We start from the raw sequence: 27,923 nt of genomic DNA on the forward strand, positions 1-27,923 counted from the left end.
TGCAAAAGAGATCACTAAGAATTATAGCTGATATCATCTCTCCAAGAATATATATCATCTCCCTCTATGTGCTGTACATTGAAACTCTCCAACAAGGTTCAAATATCCACAGTTACAATACCAGATATGTCTCACACTACACCCTGCCACATCATCATCTAACACTATACGAGAGGACACCAACATATATGGGCAGAAAACTACACAATCTCCTACCAGATGTAGTATGTTGATAATCCCCATTTTGAGAAAAAGGGACAAAATAAAAATAATCACAAACCTCAAAAACTCAAATCAACTTGATAAATGCCCCCAAAACCATTGGTTATATTTTTAAGAGAAGATTTACTTTATTTACAGTCTATGTTTACATGTACAGAAATAAAAGTTAACGGAAAACAACAAATGTACAAGTAGAAAACTAATGTCCAGAGTAGTCCTACATCTTAATGTAGTTTTAAAGAAAATAGTAATATTAATAATTAGTACAAAGTAACTATTTTTGATGGTTAAAGTATTAATTGCAGTGAATATGAACAAATTTTATTTAACTACAAGTAATTTATTTAATGATGGCTTCTGTACCAATTGTCTGTCAACTGCTTTAATCATTTCTAAATTAATTTAACCTAAACACAATTTAAGGAGACAATTATTAAAAACCTACGCTGGCAAACGTTGGGATCAGAGAATTCCAGACTAGGTTCCCTGTAGAAAAAACTGCTTGCATTGTTCACAGAGTTTCGTCCCATGGTGTTGTGTTAGCAATCATCACACACACCACCACTCACACGTCCAGTCAGCTCAAACACTGCTGCGTCAAAAGTGACAACTAGTAGCGTGGTTGTTGCAGTTACATCCTGAAAACAATCAACCACAACTGTTAATAATCTCTTCCAAAACAACCCCTAGACAATGTGAAGATCTTCTTTATAGCAGCTCCAACACTGCTGCATTAGTGTCAACTATTTGCGTGGTTGTTGCAGTTATACTCTTTACACCTTCCACCATAACAGTTAATAAATCACTTCCAAACCAACCCTTAGAGACTCGATATATTTTTGTATAGCATCTGTATAGTTTTTTAAAAACAGCTTCAGAATTTGCATGTGAAAATAATTCTTTATTAAGTTCACATGTTCATGTAAGAGTGTAGAGATAAACTGCACATACAGGATAATAGTAGAGAGTATAAGGTATGGCACAATCATAACGGTTCAAGAGATTTAATATAAGCCTGAGAAATCAAATATTTAAGAGGTTAATAAAAATTATTACTAATATACACTTTAGTTATTAAAAAAAAAAAAAAACATGAAAACAAAAGAAAGCACTTACGTCTACAAGCATTGGTTTCTATTCCTGCAGGTTTCCAAGGTAGATCATTGTAGAAATCTTCACATTGTTCACAGTTTAATCCTTTAGTGTTGTGAGTGCATTCACACTGACCATAAACCATGCCTGCCTTGGACGCAACACCCTCTTGAGGGAGACAACGAGACGCATGTCCATAACAAGAAGACGAACCTCGCACCACCATCTCGTAGATAGCATAGTAATACTTTTCCTGTCGCACATTTCACAAAAATTAGTATAATACCTCCAGAATACTCCTGATTCCAGGAGTCAGTCTGTACCAGTGTATGTTTTCAAACGCTGCACTAAGCAAAATGTGATATGGAGCTTAACTCAATATTTGCATTAAAATTATACAATTATAGAACGGAATTTTTTAAATAATGGGAATTGGTTGGTATAGTGTAGTTTATTTATATGCACCAACTAAAGTAGCATCACTTCATGGCATTTCTTTTGAACCACCAGACTACTGTATCATCCACTGAGTGAATAAAAGTCAGTGTTAGGGTTTATTAACAGCAAGAAATATTTTGGCTACAGATCAGATTTGCAAGATCCACAGCCAAATTAGGATAATTGTGGTTATAATGTCACAAGTTAAGATATAATGTGAAAATGGGTCAGAGTATAAGGACATTCGCAGCTGATTTCTGATAACGGACAATTTTGAACTTCAATAGATGTATTATTTATGAAAACAGAATATTGATGATAACCGCTCTCTCAAAAAATGTGGTCACAAAAGCCAAACAAATGATTTAACAATGGAACATAATGGTAATCTTATGGACAGGAAAGTGAAAGTCAATATTTCTTTATTTACCCATATACAGATTCCACAATTGAATACTGTTGAATTGAACATTGCATTGGCCTAAGCTAACTTTTGAATATAATCTTAAAATTATATACATTTTATATCACTAGTACATACTTCATTATTATCTTTTTGCTATTACTCCTCTGAAATAAAATCTTAATAACAGTGTAATTATCTATTTTTTAGGACTTTGGTATTTTTATGGTATTTGTTTTAGTTGAGGTGGAAAAATTAATCTAGTAAAGTGTCACTTCTATAAGGCAATATTTTGGTCTTTTTTTGGAATTTATTCACATTATTATGGCATTTAATCACCTCTGAAACAAATTTTAAAGTGTTCATACACACATATATTGGTTTATTGAACAATTTTCAATTTATGATAACCTGGTATTTAATTCTTTTTCTCGTGTTATAAATATCATCAAACACAGAGTCAGCGTTTATAACTAAATTTTTTGTGGTCATAATGGAATAAATAATGGAGTTTTAAGTTAGCTAGTGCACAGTACATCCCATAAGGAACAACAAAAGTTATAAAAAGTTAAAATTATAAGTTATGTACTTTGGATTTGTTAGATATGTATTGCAATTTCTATGCATGTTTACTCCTAAGAATACAAAGATGAATTTACTCAAAGCAAGGGTGAACAAGGGGTCAAAGAGGCGGGCTGACCTTAGTTCGGGTGAATCCCAATGAACTGGGAAAGTATCTCTCCAGGGGCGGCACCGCCAAGATGTCGCTCAAGACCGAAGGGGGATCCGAATCCAACCATCTAACCAATGGTTGGGCTCGGATAAAACGCTTACTTAGCGTCCTGCATGAGGTGGCCCTGCTGTCAACAAAACCCCAGGATCTAGGGTAGTGCCTCGATTGTGCACTCTGCGCGGTGACGGCCCTCGGCGCCGCGCAGTAGTGCTGCCAGTCCGGGTTCGCCTGGAATCGCCTCACACAAAAACTTGTTTTTGACTGAGGGCACCCCAATCCCACGGTGTGAGGCGACCCGTGCCTAAGGGATGCATGGCGCAGGGGTTGTGCGTCGTAAACGGAGCCCTTGGGGATTTGGGCGCCCCCCCAAGCGTAAATAGCCTTACCTGGTCATGCGGGGCTCTGGCTGGGTGGACCGTTATTTCCTCGGTACTCGTGGGACCTTTTATGGATTCTTTCAATACAAACAAAAAAAAACCAACAGATTTAGATCTGGAAGAACTGCAACAGGCAGTTGCATCCGGCACCCTGGCCTTGGATGTATCTGCCTGTTCCTCTAGCGCTACCACCATCGACGACGATGTAGTACTCGATAATGCAAGCGGAAGGGTTGAGTCCATGGACACAGATACTGGAGCATGTGTAATGGACTACAACCTTAAGCTCCCCTTTAAACTGCGCAAGCGTTGGGCGATGGAGCAGAAGAAGGCCGACGGCACCTGGCTTCCGGACAGTCAATGGAGGAGGCAAACGGGCAAGATGTCGACCCAATGAAAGAAGGAAGATGAGGAAACAGAGGGAGGCAGCACCGGAGGCAACTGCAGGTGTGGTCTCTACTCCTAGTTCTTCGGCGGAAAAACCCCTGCCGAAGAGGCGCCCGACCGCACCTCCTGAGCAAGCAGAGCGTGCGAGGAGTACCAATCCCTCAACGGAGGAGGGATTGGGAGAAACATTCAGGGAGGTTCTGACGGGACATAAGCTAATCTTGGTCCCTGCGAACTTTCCTGAGAGGCGCCTCTCAGAGGAGGAGGCTATGGAGCTTCGGGGGCGCATTCTCGACGAGGTACTCTCAGCAGAGGGTGTGTGCCTGCAGTTCAAGAGGTGTTTCCCGGAAAGGGGGGCTCTCGTCATGCTGTGTGGCAGTGACGAGACCAGGGATTGGCTGCGGGGTCTGGCTCCGGGGCTGGGGATCGGTTGGCCTGGGGGAATAGGGGTGATCTGTGGGGACTACAAAGACCTCATAAGATCTACCAAGGTCTTCCTAAGGGTTGATGGTCCCATGGCCGAGAAGGACTCTGCGACCATTCTCAAGGCCATAAACAAACAGAATGCTGGGATCTCTGTGTCGGACTGGAGGGTTGTTGGAGATGTCCACACGGGAGATTCCAGAACACTCTTAAGGGGAGGGGCTGAAGGGTTTTCATTGGTGTGGAGCAGGTCCAGCTGAGGGCGCGGGGTGGGGCGGCTGATCATGGCGATCAAGGTTCTTCAGATCAACCTGCAGCACAATAAGGCTGCCTCGGCTGTATTCTGCAGGCGCTTCCTGTCGGAAGATTTTCATGTGGCCCTGATACAGGAACCTTGGATCAGCAAGGGAAAAATATCAGGGCTTTCAATGACAGGGGTGAAAATTGTTAGTGCCCAGGTTGAAAATGCCAGGACATGTATTGTTGTAAGCAACAAGGTGGACAGCATTCCTGTTCTGGAATTTTGTTGCAGGGATCTCGCCACAGTCAGGCTGATGGTGGCTGGTACTGGACGAGCCCTGCTAGTTTGCATCATCATATCTACCGTATGATGATGCGGAGTCCACGCCCTCCAGGGAACTGGCTGCCTTAGTGGACCATGTTGGGAGGAGTGGAGCGGAACTGGTGGTGGGATGCGACGCCAACTCGCACAACGAGGCGTGGGGCAGCACCAACACCAATAACAGAGGTAAGTTACTTCTAGAATATATAATGTCCAGTAGTCTAATGATTGCAAATGTGGGAAATGTGCCCACGTTTCGCACGAGGACAAGAAGGGAGGTGCTAGATGTGACCATGATGTCGGAGGGTATGGCTGGTCGGATGCATGGCTGGCATGTGTCTGACGAGCCTTCCCTCTCTGATCATGCTCACATCTGTTTTAAGATCGGTGAACAGATGCTGGAAAAAGTTCAGTATAGGAATCCGTGGAACACAAACTGGGTATCAATCATATAAGGAAAACCTCAGGGCACGGCTGGATTCTGATTCCACTAATGGGAAACGGATTCACAGCGCGGCGCAGCTGGATGAATCTGCTGACGGTCTAACTTCTGCGATTGTCGGCTCCTTCGATCTCAGCTGCCCGGTTATCAACAAAAATAGATCAAGGGTAGCCTGGTGGAGCTCTGAACTGGCCTCTTTGAGGAAGAGGGTCAGGGATCTATTCAGGAGAGCTAAAACTTGGGGCACTTGGGACACCTACCATGAGGCTCTTGCACTGTACAACCGCAAGGTTCGTACGGCTAAGAGGTTAGCCTGGAAGAAGGTCTGCACCGATATTGACAGTGTGGCAGGGCTGTGCAAGGCTGCAAAAGCTATTGACAAAGAATCCCATCTCGCCGCTTGGTAGTCTCAAGGACGATCAAGGTGTTTACATTACTGAGCCGGAAGGAGTTCTGAAAGTTATGATGGGAACACACTTCCCGGACTGTATTGTTCATGAGGGTGAACAACCACCCGAAAGTGAGGGGAGACATGCGGGTCACGCCACCCATTTGCAGTGGAGTCTGGCGCACCGTATTGTTACCTTCAGTAGGATTGAGTGGGCTATTAACTCATTCAGTCCTTACAAGGCTCCTGGGGGCGACGGGGTGAGACCGGTTTGCTTGCAGCGGGGATTGGACATTCTCCTACCCCAGCTGTGCAGACTGTTCAGAGCCTGCGTGGCTCTCAGGTACATCCCACTATCCTGGAGAGTGTCCAGAGTGGTGTTCATACCGAAGCAGGGGAAGGCGGGCATGGATCGGCCGAAATCTTTCAGGCCGATATGCCTGTTCTCCTTCCTTCTCAAAACCATGGAGAAAATGGTTGCCAGGTTTGTTTGGGAGGGAGCTCTTCTGGAGCGACCATTGCATTCTAACCAGCATGCCTACACTCCAGGAAAGTCATGCGACTCGGCCCTGCATCAATTGGTATGCAGGATTGAGAAGACGCTGGCGGCAAAAGAGGTAGCCATAGGAGTCTTTTTAGACATTGAAGGTGCCTTTGATAATACAGCCACTCAGGCGATTATCAATGCGGTCTCAAGACGTGGCTTTGATGGTCAGGTGTGTGACTGGATAGGGGCCTTGCTCACGGACAGGGTTGTTGCTACAACCCTCATGGGAGCAAGTGTTAGTGCGAAGGCTAACAGGGGGCTGTCCGCAAGGCGGCGTCCTCTCTTCTCTTCTGTGGAACCTGGTTGTGGATGACCTGCTAACTTCTTTGAATAGCAGCGGTGTCTTTGCACAAGGGTACGCAGATGATATTGTGATTCTTGTGAGTGGCAAGTTCAACACAACAATCACGGAACTGACCAATGCTGCTCTGAACATGGTGGGGAACTGGTGTGATAAGGTTGGCCTCACCGTCAACCCCACCAAGGCTGCCGTGGTTGCCTTTACCCAGAGGCGACAGATGGAGGGCATTGGTCCCTTTCTATTTAAAGGCTCACCCGTTGAGCTGAAGCCTGAGGTCAAGTACCTGGCGCGTGATCCTAGATAGGGTTCTAAACTGGGGACCTCATCTAGAAAGGGTCATTGCCAGGGGTAAGTGGTCTCTAATGCAATGCAGACGTGTGATAGGTGGGCCCTGGGGACTGAAGCCGAGGCTCTTGTACTGGCTTTATGTTTCCGTGGTCAGACCTGCACTAATGTACGGAGCTGTCGTATGGTGGCCAAAAACGGAAGCCAAGACGGTGGTAGCACGTCTGGCGGGTATCCAAAGGATGGCCTGCCTCGCTATCACTGGGGCTTTTCCCAGTGCGCCAGGCGCGGCTCTGGACTGTTGTCTTAACCTCGCCCCCCTGGACATTGTCATTCGAGCTATGGCCAGGAGGAGTGCCTGTTCATATGATGGGACTCCTGTTCACAGGAGTCTTCAGCAGATGGGACTCTGGTCGGGCTGCAGCGGTGGGCACTGCAGAATTAGCACTCTGATACAGGAGGATGTTTTGCAAATGGTCCTCTAATCAGATGCCACAAAAGTTTTCCTTTTGACAAACCCTTTAGGATTATTTTACCCTCAAGGGATGATTGGTCAGAGGGGAAGAAACCTCTTCCACCAGCGGAGCTCGAATGGTACACAGACGGCTCCAAAACAAAAAGCGGCACGGGCGCTGGAATTCTGGGAGTGAGACCATGTAGGGAGCTGGTGGTTCCTATGGGTCCGTATCCGACAGTCTTTCAAGCGGAGGTCGCAGCCATTATGGAATGTGCTCGTGAGAATCTTCGTCTGCGATATAGTGGCAAGACGATTAACATTTTCACGGACAGTCAGGCAGCGCTGATGGCGCTGGATTCTTGCGCAATCAAATCCAAACTGGTTTGGGATTGCTATCAGACCGTTTCCTCCCTTGCCAGAATCAACGATGTAACCGTTTGTTGCGTTCCTGGTCATGAGGGGATTCTTGGGAACGAAAGAGCTGATGCCCTGGCCAACCAGGCTCAGCAACAATTATGACGGGTCCTCAACCGTTCTGCGGTGTTCCAAGGTGTGAATCCTCTAGGGTTGTCTCGAAAATGGATTTGCGCGGAGCATGGGAGAAGGTGGAGGTTGCATCCGGGTTTGAGAGTGAGTAGAATGGTATTACAGTCACACCTTCTTCCAAGGTGGCTTCGGACCTTCTCTCATTAAACAGATCAATGTCTTCTAAGGTCATTGGTCTCATTACATGGACAGGGGTGGTGAATTTTCCAGGAGGACTTGATAGGTTGTTTTTCGGCGGTTTGTTGAACTGCTGAAGTTGTAGACTGGTAGGCCTCATGGTGTTTTCCGGGTGTGCAAAAAGCCCTTGAGGCTTAAGTGCATGGCAGTAGGCCGCCCTAAGGGGGGGAAAAAGGGTGAACAATGTACCAATAATATGTAGTAATGCTAATTTAGGCCGTTACAAATAAAGGTGCCAGACATCAAGACAGTACAGAATGCAAGTGTTATGTATGGTTGGTCTTGCAACCGAATCATGTGTACATTACATGACAACATGAGGGACATAGAAATGGTATTAATTAAAGCTATGGAGGTTGTATTTTGCAATTTTTTCATTGCGGGTCTTGTAAAATGATACAATTGTTTACAACCAAAACACAGCTTAATCCAAACAACTAAAACCATACCCAGGAGTTGCTGGAGTTGTTTTGTGGTGTATTTTAAAACAAATCTGCATGGAATTCAGTACAAATAAAGTATGGTAACTGATTTGAATTATTAGAACTAAATTCTGTGTTTTCAAAAAGTAAGTTATTGCATTTTGACAACTACTACATCTCAATGATTATTATTAATCTTATTAATTATTGAATATTTCAAAGGTTTAGAAAGATTTTTAAACTTTATTAGGATATAGTTTCAAGATATTATCGACAGTTACAAATTAAATGTATACTGATTTTAATTAAAAAGTGATGCTTTTGCAATATAAAAAATTAAATTAATCAAGAAGATTTGGAATACAAATTGTTGTTTGAGCTCCAGTCCAGATAATAAATGATTTAATTGGACACAAAATATTTATAATCTTTATAAAGAACAAGTGTATTATAAAATATATAGAGAGTGAAGAAATTTATAGATAGAAAAATATACATGTATATTTAGTTCATTTAATAGAAGTATTTCTTTGAAGTAAAGATTTATTTCATTCCAATTTTAAAATGTTGATATTTTGATTTTGTTTTCATTGTTTGTAACACACATGACAAAGTTCTTTATTTATTTAGTAAGTGTTACTTAATTGTTTGAAATATATCACAGTTATTATTAGTAGGCCCTACAGTTAATTTTATTCCTAAATAAATTAAAATAGAATTGCCAATTGTTCGCTACACATAAACTATGGAGCTACGGTAGGAAGGTTTGTTTAACATTGGCGCTGCCAATTGTTTGACGATAATTTAATATCCTGACAGCTCAAGTGTCGTGCTGTGAGCCTGAGGCACAATAATGCCCTGACCAATCTATGTATTAATCATATAGTAATGTGTAATTAGTTAAACAATACATTTACTCTAATAATAAGTAATATTAATAGACTAAGTAACATAGATAAGCAATTGAATGTTACATTACTTACCTGAATTTCTTGTCTATCATCCAGTAGGTCATCACCCAATGTGTTGAAGTTTTGTAAAGTTTATCCTCAAATTTGTCATTTTTAACAGATGTTGTATCTCTTGTGAATACAGATCATTGTACACGTTTTTGTACATTTGGTGCTAACACTCGCATTATAATCTAAAAAATAAACTAACAAATATCAATAACTGAATATAAATACATCACACATACAAATTTTAAAGGCAACTCTTCCATATGCATACAATATATTGACTGTCATGAAATGGATTTATATAACACTAGTTTTAAAAGAAAGGAAAAATTATATTAACATATCAGTGTATACCAGAACCAAAAAGTTTCAGATCCAAGAGATTTTAGTCATATAATTTACAACGGAAACACTTTGTAATAACTAAACTTGTCTATAACAATAACTGTGAAAGGTAAATCAAAGATGAGTAGGACAATTACTGTGGAAGGACAGAATCATGCCCTGAATAAATCTGTATTTAGTGTATAGATATTAAAATAACTAATTTCAGCATTGAAAAGTTGCAGAAAACGTGCTAAGCTTTTTAGCCTATGGAGTAGAGCCACTACTTTGCAACAGAGTAACTATTATTAAAATAAAATTATATTTTAAAATAGTGTATTTTATGCTATTTTTGTTGAATCAATGGAAATTTTTTGTTAACAGGTACTACCTTTAATAATGACAGTCTGACTCGAACAAATAGTGCAAAATAGCTCTTTACACAACTTCCTGATCACAGTTACCATACCTGTAAGTATGTCTTTTGAATACTGCCTAAGACACTTTACTAAGAAGAAGGTGTCTTATCCCTCCAATCCACATGGCAGTATTTTCAATTTTAAATTTAATTAACTGAATACACTAACTATAAATTAATATATAAATAAAGATTGAACTGAAATTAATTTAGCTGGAAACATTCACATTTTACCAACTCAAAGTAAATTATATATTACTATCATAAGTAGAATATATATATATATATATATATATATATATATATATATGGCGGTTCTAGACCACTTTTTGGGTGCAACAGAAAATCAATGTAAAATACTGTTCATTGAACCATAAACGAATCTGGGAAATGAAACAGTAAACCACGAATGAAAAATAACCGAATCTATATCTGTTTGCTTCTCCTTTCTTAAGCTGTAAAATCTAATGTTGTCAAATTTGCTTTGATTGAATCAATGAAAAAAATCAAATGTCAAATCTGCTACGAATAAACGACAAATCTTCAAAATCTTTTATTCTACAAATTAATTCTAACACATTCTCTATCTTTTATTGTCTTCTTTCTCGTAAGAAGCAAGTGTAATTTATCATGTTTAAAAAAAATTCTTTAATCTTTTTTCATCTAAGTGACCTTAAAAATCTATTTGGCAAATGCACTTTGAAATCTTCCAATTCTGAAATGATTGTTAACCCGAAATTATCTATTATTATCCAAATTCATGATTTTATACTTTTTTTTATTCTTCTAAATCATTAAACTTCTTGTATTCTTTTAACTTGAGTTCACCAACATCGTTCAAACTCTTTAAAGAATTCCATTTAGATAGAAAAAATTTAAAGACGGAAAAAATGAAAATTCACTAACCTTCACTCGAGAAGCCGTAATATGAGTAAACCTCTTTATTTTACGAGGTTTATCATTTACTTTTTCCCAAGTGAACTATAAAATCATCGAGGATTTCTGGTTTAAAATCATAAACAAATTCTACATCCAGATAATGAAAAAATACAGGTAATATCTTTTCATAATAATTGTGTGTATTGGTACCTACAAACGTAATGTATTCTTTGAAAAGGAAAATAATTTATCTCAATGGTTCTAAGAGATAAGTAAAAAATTCTTATTTTGTTTTCTAAATTCTGTAACAAATTATGTTTGTTTTTTCACCTCCGTATTGCAATTTTGTAAGCAGATTATTCAAATGTGTTAGTTTATTTCGAAATTTCTTAGGTTTAGGTTTTTCATACAAAATTAAATTACAATCTCTACAAACTAAATATCTTTTATCAATAATTTTTCCTCGCATTTGATAATAATCGCAATAATAATCGCACTTGTAACAGTTGGCACTATACACTTCCATTTATACAGAAAGAATTTTATTATAAATGCTAGAACTAACTCTGCCGAGATATCAATTTTCTAGCACAAATGTTTTGTGTTTACATTTCTACAACAGAGATAAATAGGAATTTCATTCTATTGTACAACTATTTAGGATATTATGTTGTTTGATTATAAAGATCTTTACGGAAGAAATCGGGATTTTTCAGTGGCTAAAGAGTATATTTTTGAAGTTTTAGAAGGAATGAAAGAGAATAATATGAACATCATCAACTACTGAATTTCTCTAATATCGTTCTTAATTACGTCATATGATAAAAATTTCTCAGGAACAACAACATAACAAATCGCATTTGTAACAGCATTTTGAAAATCCATATTGATAATTATATCGTTCTTTGAACCAGAAATATTTGTCTCTTTGTTGTATCAATGACATAAATGGGTCTATTTGCTATAAATTCTTTTGGGGATTGTAATACATTTCCATATTTTTGTAGTAAACTTTCTTAAAATCTTGATACATCTGATACATAAATTATGAAAAGACCTCCGAAAATGTTTTAAATTTTGTAAATTCATCTGGATAATAAGAACCATTCAATTTTACTCTGATACTTTTTACATCAAACTATCGATTTTTAAGGATTTTTTTCTTGATTATTCTGTCTATCTATTTGAAAACCAACAATAATGAACTTAGGATTGAAGATATTTCTATAAATATTTGGGATATCGAATGAATAAGATGTTCCGGAAATACCTTTTTGTTCAATACATTGCCAATCTAGAAAATTAAACGTAATGTTTTGGGATTTTGTAATTTCATCAATCAACATAATTTTACTTGTAGTTTTATAATCAGTCATCGGCACTCTAATGAAAAACTCGTTTATTGTAATTTTACCATCAACTGGAATATCCATTTCCAGTTTTTATTTTTAATATCGCATCATCATCTTCAGCTCTTATGAAACTAATGTAAAAACCACCTTTATAGATTGGAAACTTTACATTTTCAAAGAATCCTAAGCCGACATGTGCTAAATCTCCAACAGCTTCAAATTGTCCCAAATTTAAAAGTTGATTCAAAAACTGTTTGAAAAAACATCACTTTCAGAATATGAAATGGTTCCTGTAAATAGTACTTAATTGGCCATAATTTTCAATTTCTTCTATAAATTTATTATGTTTTCTTACTTCAATTTGAGAGAACAAAAACGATACGAAATTATCAATCAATCTGACATCATTTGTTCCAAGATATGCTTGACCATCTTGTTTTGTTAAAGTTCCAGAAATATAAAACTGAAATTTATACGAGCAAAAATTATCTCCAAAATCAATATTAAACTCAGTTCTTTTAGTCGGTTCATTGAAATGTTGTTTAATAATTGGATAAACATTTTTAAACTCTGCCCTCTCAATATCGCCTGAATACTTTATGTAGTCCGCCATTATTATTAAGAAAAAAATTTCAAATTTTTTACGAAATTTATGTCTTTTTTCATCGATTTAATGTACGTTTTTATAAGAAAATATATAAATTTTAGTCGTTTATTAATGACCAGAAAATATATCGTCAGTCACAAATTTTTCGTAGTTTTGCTCTGTCAACACGAGTGTCAGGGTTTTCAATAGCGCATCTTATTGAGTAAATAAAGTAAAAATAATTTTTTTTATATTTACACAAGCTTTTTTTTACCTTTATCTCTTGTGGTAAATCGATGTATGATCCAGCGTTCATAAATTCGTGTTTGTTAATGCTCAAAACCAATTGTTTACAACCTTTAAATGTCCATCCAGAACCTCTATTTGGATGATTCGTTTGTTCTCGATGTGATAATTTATCAAATTGTTTAGTAATAAAATCGTTTACGTCAAAGATTTCGTCAGCCTTTATAGTTAAAAATACATAAGACATGTTTGTGTTTCACCGTTCACTAAAATTCGTTCGTATTCACATTCTAAAGATAAATAACCTTTCATATTTTTAAAATTTTCGTGACATTTTTCGTTTAAACCTTTAATTTCGGGCCTCATAAATTGATAGATATTTGTCAATTGGCATTTAAATTATCGTTTAAATTTGTTAAAATGTATTGATTGAAAAGACCCGTGCATATAGGATAAAACTTCGACATCAGTGATATTTTCAGGTTTCTTTTCGATCATTTCAGACTAAGTTTTATCGTTTGTTTCAATGGATAGTTTTTCAGCGATTGAATGAATTTTTTCATCATTAAATAGATCTAAATTTTTCTTTTCAACTTTGAAATTTCTCTTTAATTCTCGTAACGTTTCTATGTTATACATGTTTTAGTGATCATCGATTTGATATAGATAGAAAAAATATAGAATATATATATATATATATAATATATATATTATATATATATATATATATATATATAGAAAAAAATATAGATCTTTCAGTATTCAGTCAATTATTGAGATTTTTAAAAATGACAATAGATAAATGTAAACCAACGATTGTGCCTCCCAAGGTGTGATATCACTAACGGATATGACGCAGGCGAAGCGATTATCAATCCTCGTGTCTTCCAACGTCATTGATAGTAAAGTAGTTTATACATGCAATACATATAGCGCATTCTTTCGGAACTCAAATGTTGGTAATGTAGATTGCTTTTAAGAATATAAAATTGTGTTGAAGTACATTTTTAAAACCTTTTTTTTATTAAAATTAAAGATAATTTTACATATTTTTAATATGCATACATTTTGTTACTTGTAATTTTCAAATTATTTTCTTAAATTTTACTTCTCGATTGGATGTTGTAGTTTCTTGCTCAGTATATATGCCAGCGAATTCGATTTGGTCGGTTAGGAAGTTTAGGAAGTTCTAACTGTTTCAATGCGAGTGGCCATAGCGGAAAAACAAAAAGTTCAGAAGTATACAGTACGTATTCCGGAACCATTTCTCTATCCGTATCTCGCTCTTCTCTCTCTCTCTCTCTCTAGCCTGAATAAATGTCCTAGCCTATAAACGGCAGAAGTGATCGTGTCATAGGCATAAAAGAGAGAGCGAGAGAGAGAAAGAGAAAGAGGAGGAGAAAAGGTTGACCGAGAAATGGTTTTGCACTTTTTGACTTTGAATTTTCACGTGTCTTTCATCATATCGTATCGTAATTAATTGGTCCATGGACAACTTTCCTCTTTTCTTCGTCAGAATCACACACACATACACACACACACAATATATCTGTTTCGTAAATGTTTTTTTCCATATAATTTATCCCAATCTACAACAAAAGCGTGATCTCTTATAAATTCCTTTGATAAATCTTGTTGTTTACAAAGACTTGTTAAAAAAACGGGCTGTGTGGATATTCCTTGCATCGCGATATTGGGGTCTTAATATTTCAACAAATAAACAATGAAATTTTGCATTAAAGCGATGAAAAATGTCAGGTTGTTGGTGTTTTAGTTTATTTTTGTAAAAATCGGAAATATTTTTCTATTATTTAATTTAACATCTCCTACTACACTTATCATATTTATACTATCTAAGTTATCTGTAATAAATTGCGTTGAACACTTTTTTAGTGCTTAAAAGTTTTCTGAATTCGTTTTCATTTAAGGAAAATATCAACTGTTGTTTAACATGTTTTAGGTAATTGATAGAATTCTTTATAACTATTTCCTGTGCTAAGTTCTTTAAATGCTAGAAACTCAAGAGAAATTTGTAGAGATCATGTTGAATATTTAGTAGAATAGGTTTTTATTATAGTTGTTTTTTAGTAAAAATTTGTATTTCAAAGATTTTTTCGTTTATTCGCAGATTCGACAACATTTGATTTTTCATTGATTAAAACAAAGTTAAATTTGACAACATTAGATTTTACAGCTTAAGAAAGTAGAAGCAAACATATATAGATTCGGTTAATTTTTCATTCGTGATTGACTGTTTAATTTCCCAGATTCAATTTATGGTACATTGAACAAGATTTGACATTGAATTTCTGTTGCACCCAAAAGTGGTCTAGAAACCGTCATAAATATATATTTTTCAATTATTTTGTATTTGAACACACACACACACACACACACAACACACACACACACACACACACACACACACACACACACACACACACACACACACACACACACACACACACACACACACACACACATTAAATTGTATAAATGGCAATAGCCTTATTTAATTTCAATAAACATTGAATCTTTTTGAATTAAACAAAGTACTTTTTGCGATTCAATATATATGTGTGTGTGTGTGTGTGTGTGTGTGTGTGTGCGTGCGGGCGTGCGTGCGCGCGCGTGTGTGTGTGTGGCAGATACAAATGGTCAAAGACAATATAATTGAATTATAAAAAGTAAGGGATCTGTGGTGTAGTGGTAGCACACTCACCTGGAAAGTAAGAGATCCAGGTTCGAGTCCCGGCAGAGCAAGTACTTTTTGTAATTCAATTTGTTTTAATTAAACTAATCTATTACCATTTATACAAATTTAATGAATATATATATATATAATATATATATATATCAGGCAATATTAATTTTACTTAGTTTAATATTTTTCTTAATCTTAGTCCTAAAATTATAAACTCAGCCTAAATACATTTGGCTTTCAAGCCCCTAATTTTAAAATATGTACAGAAATACAACATTTCAACAGCCTCAAAATAATAACTAAGCTCCAATAAGTACAATGAAAGGGTTGATTTTTACCTCTCCTCCTGTAGCAGGGGCCACTGAGGAATACCTTGTGTCACAAACCACATCTGTTAAAGTTCTTTGTGGTTCCTTGGAAACTCCAGGAAAAGAGGTATCACAGTCATGGGCAAAATATCTATAGACCTGAAAAAGAAAATATTTGCAGTTCATTGTTGTAGTAAAAGAGATCATCTGAATTTATTAATGAATAAATTGTAGGAAAAAACTTAACTGAATTTAGAATTACTAGTGTTACAGTTCTGTTAGTAACTTCTCCACTTCTCTGAGTAAATTTATGAGAGCTAAAAGGAGCTCATAATCATAGATAGATATAGTATAACTAGAGAAATACTATCATCCTTAGAAGTGACATTAGTTATAACTCCAGCATGAAAGGCCATTGTGTAATTGGCATCGATGGATATACAGCAAAAATGTGCATGATTGTATAAGTGGTACATGAAAGAGTAAAATATTTTCCATCGCAAAAAAATCGCATGGCTGCAAAGAAGAACCGATATCAATACTGATACTTTTAAGATTTTATATCAGTTTACTTCATAAAATTTGTTTGTAAATTGGAACATGAAGATATCCAACAATTCTGAAGAGACTCCCTTTATTACTTGTATATAGTGTACTCATCATAAAAACAGTTTAGTTAAATAGACTCATTAATAATACATTATTCAGTTTCTAGTTAATTTCTGAACAGAATGTTAAATAAATATATATTTTAGGATCATGTGCACAGGAATTTGTATTAATTTGTTATTTGTCCCTTAAATAAATAAAATATATGTATACTATTTTCTTACAAACTGACATATACAAATACTTTTTAAGGAATAAAATGCTACAAAGTACACATTTTTAAACGAACGAACATAAAAATTTGAACACTATGAAATTGATGCTATATACAATTGAAATCACAGTTAATATTTAGACATCAATGCAATTTTTAACTTTTGGAGATATTATAAATTTGTAAGTTAAATTTGAAAAAATGTTAATTACTTAATTTTTCTAATACTTATTATTAAAAATATTTTAAAAAGATACATATGACAGTTAAGGTTCAAACAATTGATAAAAAAACTCCATCACAAAGACTAAAATACTGCTACACTACAGTAAAATTTACATGCCACCTTGTAGCGTCTTTAAAGCTACATTGGTTTATATTTTTTACTAAAACTTAAATTAAATAAAAATTTTAGGATCGAAATATTGGGATTTAATTTTAGATTAGATTGTGAAAAGTCAGAGTAACAACGAACGTGTAATCCTTTGGCAAGTCAGTACTGGTAGTTTTAAATTATTAGGAAGGCAAGTTGACTGCCTTAAATTGGTTAGAACTTGTCTTGTTGCGACTATTGTTCTCCTTGTTTGATACATCTGGACCAATGAGAGAACACCGCGGATGTCCTGCAAAGTTGATTAGAAAGGGAAGTATTTAAGCGCCCGCTCATAATTGTCGCCCTTCTTTTTTTTTTAATTTTCTTAATTTTTTCCGCGAGGGATTTTGAGGTAAGCACCAAATTTATTGTACGTTTATTGAAATTGTCTTCCAGGTCTGATATTAAATTAATTTTGTTGTTTTTTATAGGAAAAAATTAAATTCATAGAAACAACAGAGAGAAATCTGCATAATTAATTCTCGATGAACAATAGAGCATAATAGAATCATACAAAATACAGTTGGTTCAATCTTGCGAGAAAGGTGAATTAATAACTTTAATTGAAAGTGGGAAATTTAGTAATTTGTTAATATTTAACTAGAACTATTTTATTGTGAATTATTAATTGGAAATTAATTGAACATTAATAATAGTTTGAGAGAGTTGTAATCTGAATTGCAGAGACTTGAAAGTTTAAGGTTCAACTAGTGTAAAGAGAAGATTACATTTTTTATTTTTTGAATTGTGAGTGTACTTAGAAGTGAATATTTTTATTTGAAGTGGTATATGATTTTTATTTTAAAACTTTATTATTTTATTTTAGAACAGTGCTCTGATTTTTAGTTTGATATATTTGATTAATATTTTTATTTCTTGCCAAAGGAACTTTTAAATTTACTAAACAGTTTGTTAATTCTTTGTGGAAAATAGAGTGATGAAAATTTTGAAACGTTGAACTTATTAATTTACCAGTTTTAAAATAAATCAATTTTTTAAATTTAGAACTGTGATTTTTATTTTAGACAAACCGGATAGTATTTAATAGTTAACCAATTTAGTAATAAATAGTACTGAATATTCACTAGGAGCTTACTAGTAAAAAAATATTTTATATATAGTCTTGGATGTCTCATTGATAATTTAAATATTAATACTCTGGAATATTAATACTTGTATCTACAATCCAAGTCGTTATACACCTCTAGGTTAAGTAAAGCTACGCCGTCAGGCACAGTCAACTAAGTCATTGATTTTAAGGGAGTTAAAATTGGGCTATATATATATATATATATATATATATATATATATATATATATATATATATAATATATATATATACATACAGAGCTTTGTTCAAACAAGTGTTTCAGTTGACCAATTACTTCTATAGAATAAAATGTAAGCTGTCCAAGTAAAGAAATTACAAATTTCCAGGGGTGACTAAATGTTCATCTGACCAAGTAATTTGTCATTGTGAGAAGCAGAACGTACTGACAAAACAGAATGTACATTGTATACTGACTTAGGAAACTATATGAACTATTTAGAGTAGTTTAATCTATATTAAAGATACGTAAAGCCTTTGTTTGAAAATATCTGGAATTATCGGAAAGACATTCAATAAATTATTATTGTTTTGCACTTTAAAAAACCTATTTACTTTAGAATTTGCTGAACAACTATGCTTTAATAATGATTACAACTATATTTGTTATTTATTACATTACAGAACTGTAGGTAAAAATTTGTTTTTAACAGATAATAATTTACCTTGACCACTGACCTGACCTAGTGAGTTTATGAGCTAGACAATCATAGCCTTCTATCTGCATTACTACGATTATTTTTTTATTGCAATGCAAACAAATAATTGGGAAAATATTTGGTCTTCAGCAACACTCATAAACATAATTAACGTTAATTAATTTACAATATTAAGAATATTGTAAGATACAAATAAACACTCTACCTGCCATGTTTTTCCAAAGTCGTTTGAATATTCAATTAACATCGCTGCTGGACGGAATGTTTTGAAAGTTATTATGAGATGTGTAAAATGAAATTCAGCCTCCAAGTCTAATTGAATGGTGACAATTTTCTACTCCGTTCTCTGACTGCCACCATGTCCGTTTGTTTGTCCTGAAAGACAACCAAAATAACTTGTGAGATTGTAATAATGCATGGGCATGAAAACAACTTGTACAGGCTAATAATTAAACATCATACTATTTCCAGACAAATCAAAACTGTTTTTTTTTTTTTTTAGCTACCTTTTATAACATTTTGGAGCTACCTTTTTACAACCAAGTAGAGGCTACAGGGTGGGGGGTGTCTGGAGAGGATAAATGACCTAGTAGGAAGAAGAGGTGTCTTAGGAGTCCTTCTCAAAAATGTGACCCTCACATACCTTCAGAAACTATTTTTAGATAGGATGCTAACATAAATTTTTGTATATATTATGACTTTCTGTTTGTTTTCTCCTAAAGAACATAACATTCCTGGTAATTTTATTTTATATATTTGATTATTCACTGTTATTTAACTGAAATTTAATTAAATTGTTATTATATTCAGTATGTTCTTGAAGTGAACTTTAATGAGTTAGTAATTTAACGTTGCAAAAGTATAGTACGAAAACACACCATTTCGGCCTCAATTCTAATAATATCCCAGAAAATGCCTGTACATTTAAAGATCACATTCCTGTGGCTAATTATCTTTAATCCATTTAAAGTATAAAAATTAAAATTACAAGGATTACCATGGGTTCATCCTGTATACAATATTCTCAATTCTGTGGCTGAGAGCTGATTGCGTGCTTGCCTGAGAACTTGAATCGCACCAGAAACACTTCTTCCTCTCTTGTAAACGTGTCACAATACAGTAGCGTTCCTAAAACATCATAAAAAACTAAAAAACTACAGGTTGACGCAGCAGTAGTTAGAATTACCGGTTAGAATTTGCCGCTGTATAACAGCTCAATTACTTTCCCATACAGACATGTATCAAATGGCTGGACAATGCTGTTGAAGGCAATCAGACAGAAAGGTTACTTAAAAATGTCATAAATTAAAATAGTCATAGAATAAAATTGTACAGTAATAACAATGTACTGTAAAATTCTTTTATTTTTTTACTCCCTTAATTCTTTACAATTTTAATTTATGAGAAATACAGATAAAATCGACTCCTTAAAATAATAGCTAAAGTAACAATAAAAATAATTGTATTCATAAAATAGATATTTTAAACTCAGAATACACAATATAACAAAATTTGCTCAGAAATTAAAACAATTCAAGTCCAATGGAATCTTAAATTATTAATGGAAACGTCATTGTTACAAATCTTTTTATGATAAAATCTTTAATTCGATCCCCTTTGAAACAAATTAGTAATATTCTACTTCCTTAAGTAATCCACCCAAGGATTTCCAATGTATATCAGTTATAAAAACTTTTTAATTTTAGTTTTCTCCTTATTACACATATTCTTTTACCAGATTATATTACCTCAGTAGTGTTGTATATTTTTTACAACAAGAGAAATGGTATGCCACCAGTTTCAACCATTTCTATGAGACTATGCACGGGTGTATTTGCTCACCTAATCTTAGAGTGATGGAGCAGCAAATTTTTGGTTTGAAATATTAATAGTTTAATTAAAACAAATGAAAATGATAAAAAAGATATATGACTCATTCACATTTTACAGTAACATGAAGGATGGACTTTAGTGATCCAATTTTAGATTTCATATAGCAGGAAGAATATGGCATTAGACTGACTAAACGAGTACACCTAGTAAACCTACAGACTGCCATGCTCACTCCACTTTTGATTAACCAAATTCTTACAGTACAAACAACTGTCACCTCCCACATCTGACTGGCTACCCACCTTCAAACGTACTGTACTCCAGTTGAGTGCTGCTACTATAAGAATGACTGGTCATTTTCTGGTGAAATTTATTAAATAAGTAATAGAATTATTGAAGTGCTTGCAAGTTATAATTTAAATTATGTCTATTGTTTATTGGAAAACTGTTAAAAGATAAAATCAAGGGACTAAATTAAAGCACAAAAACTTAATTTATGCATCTTTTCTTAAAGCAATAAAATTTCCAAGAACAGTGCAAAAGATGTTACAGACAATTACGAAACTTGATTAGTAGTCTAAATGGGATAAAATATGTAGTGAGAACAATGAGAATTCTACACAACAGGACAAAATAATCACACCTCTCTGAATAACAATGCTAGTTTGAACATTATGTCAAATTATGTACATTCCTTCCGATCTGAAAACATTTACAATCTAAATCTAAAAAACTCAGACGAACCTTATAAAGCATAAATATTACGCATGTAAAGTTATTAGTGTAGGTAGAGACTAATCAACTATTGAGATGAAATATTAAAGTTTTTCAAGGTATTTTGAACAGAAGAATGTTACAACAAGACCAGTGAGGACGGTAAACCATTGCAGATAATACATCAGATATCATCAATAATGTTTAATGTTATAATATTGTTACCCTGTGTCCTTTTAAACCACATGTTGACGACGCAGAGAGTCTATTCTCTCGACCAATCAGCAGGTTTCCTGTTGCCGGATAACACGAACTCCTCTCACAAGGTGAATGCCTCTGGTGACCTGTGAAGTATTACATAATATTATCATCTATTATGTGTTTTTTATAAAAAATCAATCTGACATTCTACTCTTCGCCTTGTTAAGTTGAACAGTTTTAGGTCTATTAGGATGAGCAAAATATTTTGAGCACTGTCTGGATCAATCTGGCAATCATTTAATTATCAGTCTGACATAGTAAGCACTGACCCAAGCTAGCTAGCAACATGATAAGAAAAAAAACTTATCACTATTCAGATAATTTCAAACATCTTCTTAAATCAAAATGGGTTTACTCAATAGCACTACACAAACTTTGTATAAGTAATGTACTCTTATTTCTACACCATTTAACTTGAGAATCCAATAACCAACTGATATAACTGTTTTATCAATTTGTACGTACCATAAAAACATTACATACATTAAAACATGACACTTTGGTATTAAAATAAGACTAATCTAAAACCAATACAAAAAGTAAACGTTCAACCAATTAAATCAACAATTCATTGACTTATGTTAAGAATAATCAAAACTTGTAGTCTACAGCTATAAACAATATTAATTTTTATTTGAGAACGTATGTTAAAATATTTAGCTCAATATTTTAATGATTTTATTTCACATCAATTAACTGCTAATGTGGGCAACAATTTAATATTAATACCTGTTAATTGTACCCAAAAATCAACTTCATACATAACCATAGTTAAAATCAACCAGTTGAAGCGCCTCGACTGCTGCGGCCAAGAAGGCTGAGGTTGCTCCTGACACCCCGCACTGCCGTCCCACTAATGCTGCAGCCGCCGCCGCCACCACCGTCACTGCCGCCGTCACTGCAGCCGCCGCCGCCACCACCGTCACTGCCGCCGCCACCAACCGTCAACACTGCCGCTGCCACTGCCACCGCCGACGCCACCACCGTCGCGGCCGCCGCCACCGTCACTACGTCACTACCGTCACCGCCACCGTCACTGCCACCGCCTCCGCCACCGTCACCGCCACCGTCAGACTCTATACAGTTGATTCCAGAGCCCCCGATGCCGATATCTTGTGACGACGCCATGAAGGAAGATGGAAGAAACGGCCCTGTTTGTCCATTCTGCAGCTTTCAAATTTACAAGAGCAAAGAATTGAGACTGCTTTTTTAGGGACCCCTCTTTAAATCAGCGGACAAAAATGGCAAACAATCGCCATCAAAAACGAACATACTCAAAAATTTACAAATAAATTGAACTGAAACTACTTCATCAAAATGCTCACTTTCCAACCAACAAATTGGAAGAAATTCAACTCATGTGCGAGGATCTCAAAACAGATCTTCTTGTTGTCACTGAAAACAGTTTCAACAGTGATAACATCGCACTGTGCAAAATTCCAAATTATAAATTGGCTTCCGCGTACTGTAGACCCTACTCCAAAGGAGGAAGGGTTGCTATTTTTATAAAACAAAATTTCACGTTTGCCCCCTTTCCGATCCAAGAATCACTCGAAAAAAGATTATGAAGCAGTCGGAATCAAAATTCAAACAGACAGACAAATCAAAATTAGTAGTGATCGGAATATATAGGTCTCCCAGTGGAAACGAAGATATGTTTTTTTTTTTTCAAAATTCGAACAGTTACTGACAGACCTGACTGATCAACGTCAGGAATATGTCGTGATGGGGGATTTCAACATTGACGCGTTGGACAACACACACCATTCCACAGTTCGATTAGTTGATTTTACTTAGGTCATTCGACCTGGAGTTGTTAGTCAAAACTCCGACAAGAGTGACGGCTACAACCCAATCGGCTATCGACAACATCATCACCAATCATCCAAGTGTCGCGGTATCTGTGGTAAACACAGCTATATCTGACCACTATGGGCAAGAAGCTGTCGTCAGTGGAATGAAACTTGAAAGGGAGCCCAAAATTAACCAAACAATAAGAGGACACAAGGCCAAAAAACATCGCTCACCTCAACACTTCCCTGTCAACAGAAAAGTGGAGTTTCCTTCACTCTTCTCAATCTGTAGAGCAGCAGTTCAAAACATTTTAACGACGTCCTAAAATTTCCATATTAACACATGCCGCCCTACAAAAACGATTAATATTTGCGAAAAAACGTCAAAAAACAGATGGATCACAAAAGGTATTCTAGTCTCGAGAGAGAAAGTGAAATTTTTCTCTGAAATTAACAAAACGTACTCGTAATGAAAATTTCAAAACATTCTTCAAAAAATACAAAAACATTTACAGGAAAGTGATCCAAGCTGCGAAAGCATACGATGTCTCAAAATCTATTCTATCTTCTAAAAATATTTCAAAAAACAACTTGGGACATCATTAACAATAAAACAAAAGTTAAAAAACAAATCAAAATTAAAAATGGGAATAAACTTGTGGAGGATGGAACTGAGGTTGCCAATCAGTTTAACGAATTTTTCGCATCCGTTGCTGTTGGGCAAAGTCCTCGACCGTCTGAACCGCAAGTACGTCCCTCGCGAAGACAGAGTCCAGCAGCCTCAATGTTGCTGACGCCTGTCACTGAGGATGAGCTTCACACCGAATTATTCAGCAGCTCCCAGCCAAAAAGTCAAATGATCTTAATCTAATGTCCACATGGCTCATCAAACAATGCTGCAAGCATTTGGTGAGACCTTGAAATAAATTGGTAAATTCTTCATTCCAAACAGGAGTTTTCCCCTCCCTCCTGAAAATTGCAAAAGTTGTTCCAATTTTCAAAAAAGACGATCAATTTTCAATCAATAACTATCGGCCTGTCTCAATTTTGCCAGTATTGAGTAAAATTTTTAAAAAGCTTTTTCTCATAAGAATGCTTCAATTTTTGGACAAATACAGTCAGCTCTCAAATGAACAATTTGGATTCAGAAAGGGCAAATCGACGACAGACGCAGTAGTGAGTCTTGTCGATATGAGTGTAGAGGGAATAGAATATCGGAACCACACAATGAGTGTGTTCTTAGACTTGTCCAAAGCATTCGACTGCGTTGACCATAGCATACTGCTCGACAGACTTGGGTCCCATGGCATCAGAGGCGTGCCCCTTAAATGGCTTAGCTCATTTCTAAGTCAGATCCCAAGTTGTCCAAATATCAAATCAATCGTCAAAACCAATAGAAACTGAGGTACGGTGTTCCCCAGGGATCCATTCTCAGTCCTGTGCTTTTCCTGCTTTATGTCAACGACATAGGATCATCACTTCTGCATGGAGGACTAGTGCAGTATGTTGATGATACGAGTCTCTGTTTTAGTGCAAGATCAAGTGAAGTGTTGGAACAACAGGCCTTTGTTGACATCAATAACTGTGTACAATACTTCCAAAGCCTCAATCTCACAACAAACTCCTCAAAATCCAACGTTTTTAAATTTTGCTTTGCGCGATGTAGGCAACCATTGTGGATCTGCCGTCTTGTTAGCTGGTTCCACACTGAAAGAAGTCTTCTCTTCAACATTCCTAGGAATACACCTTGATCGAGGGTTGACTTGGAATGAACACATCAATCATGTTTGTGCAAAAAAATTCCTCAGGCATTTATGTCTTGAGATCCTTAGCAAAATACTGCCCAAGTCAGGTACTGATAACGGCGTATTATGGCTTAATTTTACCCCCATTTGTCTTACGGAGTGGTCCTGTGGGGAGCGTGCGCAAGCTCTCAGTTTCAGAGAGCATTCAAACTCCAAAAAAAAGCTATTCGAAATAATTGCAAAAATAAAATTCAGAGAGTCGTGCAGGCAAGCTTTTAAGGAATTACAGCTGTTAACTCTCCCGTGTCTGTACATTCTAGAAACCACTTTGTTTTGTATGTATAAGTGTGCCTTAACCAGAGGCCGGGACATACATACGCATGAGACACGAGGTAGAGAATTACTACGAACTGCAAGCCACAGAACAGTGGTTTTTGAACACCTGCCCTCACAGGCAGGTGTTAATTTTATTGACTGCAAAATTCAATAAAAAATTCCCTAACGCCCAAGGCGTTCAAAAGGCGCCTTAAACACCTCTTGGTGTCATAAGCATTTTATAATGCAGGGGAGTTTTTAGCATTTAACTGAGAGACCGCCCAATTACACGACTGATTCTGCTGTTTAAAAGTGGGATATATTGGCGAAGGATGAAAGGTGCATAAGTGTAAAATTGTATGTGTGAATGAGAATTTTGTGGCATGAATGTAATCAATTTTAGATTAAAATTTGTGACGTTTGCTATACATTGTAATATTGTCGCTGCAATAAAGCTGATTTTATTTGATTTGATTTGATATAGTATTAAACTATTGTCAACATAGACTTTACAAACCCTGTTGAGAGATTTAAACAGCAAAGCGCTCATATAAAGAATACATAAAGACAGATTACATCGTATTAATCATAAATTCATTTTATGAAAGATAAAACTCATACAGTAAAAGTGAAGAAATATTCTTACTATTAAAAATTGTCAAGGAAAGTTGAAACACTTAACAATCAAGTTTCTATGACGTATAAATCCCAAATTGTTCTCTGAAACTGCGTCACCAAGAATAAAGTTGAACTTTGCAAATCGTTACCGCACTTTTCGCCACTTAATACAAATTAATGGATGTAGTGTCAAGTGTGCAAGAGGCCTGGAGAAATGGCGGTAATTAATCTCCGCCTCTGTTATGTACAGGAGAGACGTAATTAATGTCTCCCTCGCCATTTGTCACCTCACCTTTATACAGGCAACTAAAGTAAGTGCCGAGAACATGAATTATTCCTAATTATACTACACACAAAATCTATCATACTTAGATTTTTTATGTGAATCTGGAAGAATCTATGGTTAGACTACTAGTAATGATGAATAACAGTTTTTGTTTTAATATGATGATATTAGATTGTAAATTTTTTAGTTTGAAATGCTTAAAATGTAAGAACAAACCTAAATGAGTTGGCACTTATTCCTACTATTATTATGATTAACTCTACCGTTTTCAGGATTATGAACCAAAGACTGCTAAAGCGCCATGGTTTAAAACAGAATAATTTTATTTCTTACTTTTATTTTGAGTCAGCAGACGTAGTTGTTATAATTATACATTTATGATAAATCGATAAACTAAAAATCGATTATAGATTACTCCAATTAACCGATTATTTGTATTGTTACTCTTTAATTTTTGGGATAAAATTATACATTTCATGTTATTGTACTCTTATATTGTACTCTTGTTTTGCAATTTCATATAGAAGATGAAAGCCTTTAAAATTAAATTTTGTTCACGCGTTTATTACAAAAATATTCTTTGATATTTCTTGCTTTCAAAATTATAATAATGAATACTTTATATGGATAAATACGATTATTATGTGATTTTGTATTTTTTTGGAGTGTACTACCTGGTAATTATTTAGATGTACGAGCATCGCTAAAATTTTAAACATTTTTAAATTTTCTTCCTTTCTGTTTTTTGACATTTTTAAACTTGTAAAAATACATGAGAGCTATGACTGTGTGTGTTTTAATCTCGCACACAATTTACCTTTAGTTAATGTTATCCACATACCTGAAGTGTTTACACTCTATATGAGTGTTACTTCTGTTATATGTCTGTGATTATTTTATTTGCCTATTTGAAAGAGATGTATAAACATAGTTAAAACAAGCAATTACACGATAAAACAACTACGTGTGCGAATAAAAGCTAAGATTTCTTTATCCAGTATTTTCAGTAGGCTTAAGCTTCGTTGGATAACTCAGGAGTAAAACTCTCTGCGAAACAAAATATTATATTTTTATGGGTTTACCTTTCACTTTTCTGAGAAAATAAAGAATAAAGTTTTATTAACAAAAGGAACTCATATCAATTAATTATGTAGTTCAAATAAATAAGTTTTATGTAGATAACAACAGAAAAGGCCCTTTAGAGATGCCTTATTTCCGACATACCAACAGCAGTAAGAACCAGTATAAAGATCCACAGTACACAATTTGAGATCATAATTACAGAACATTCACAATACTACACATGGCACACAATATTTACACGTACGTAACACACACTTGACTAGCACACCAGAGGACGGGCTATGGACTACCGAATAACATCTGAGTCGGCCTGTACTGAGAACCGGTTCACTGG

The 27,923-nt window shown here is 35.3% G+C and overlaps 1 pseudogene; it reads right to left on the reverse strand.

Moving 5' to 3' along the window:
- Nucleotides 1-667: 667 nt before the first annotated feature.
- LOC124372630 lies at nucleotides 668-27,838 on the reverse strand (annotated as a pseudogene).
- Between the last annotated feature and the right edge of the window lie 85 nt (nucleotides 27,839-27,923).

This window comes from Homalodisca vitripennis, unplaced genomic scaffold, assembly GCF_021130785.1.
Source record: "Homalodisca vitripennis isolate AUS2020 unplaced genomic scaffold, UT_GWSS_2.1 ScUCBcl_3674;HRSCAF=9348, whole genome shotgun sequence".
Lineage (NCBI taxonomy): Eukaryota > Metazoa > Arthropoda > Insecta > Hemiptera > Cicadellidae > Homalodisca > Homalodisca vitripennis.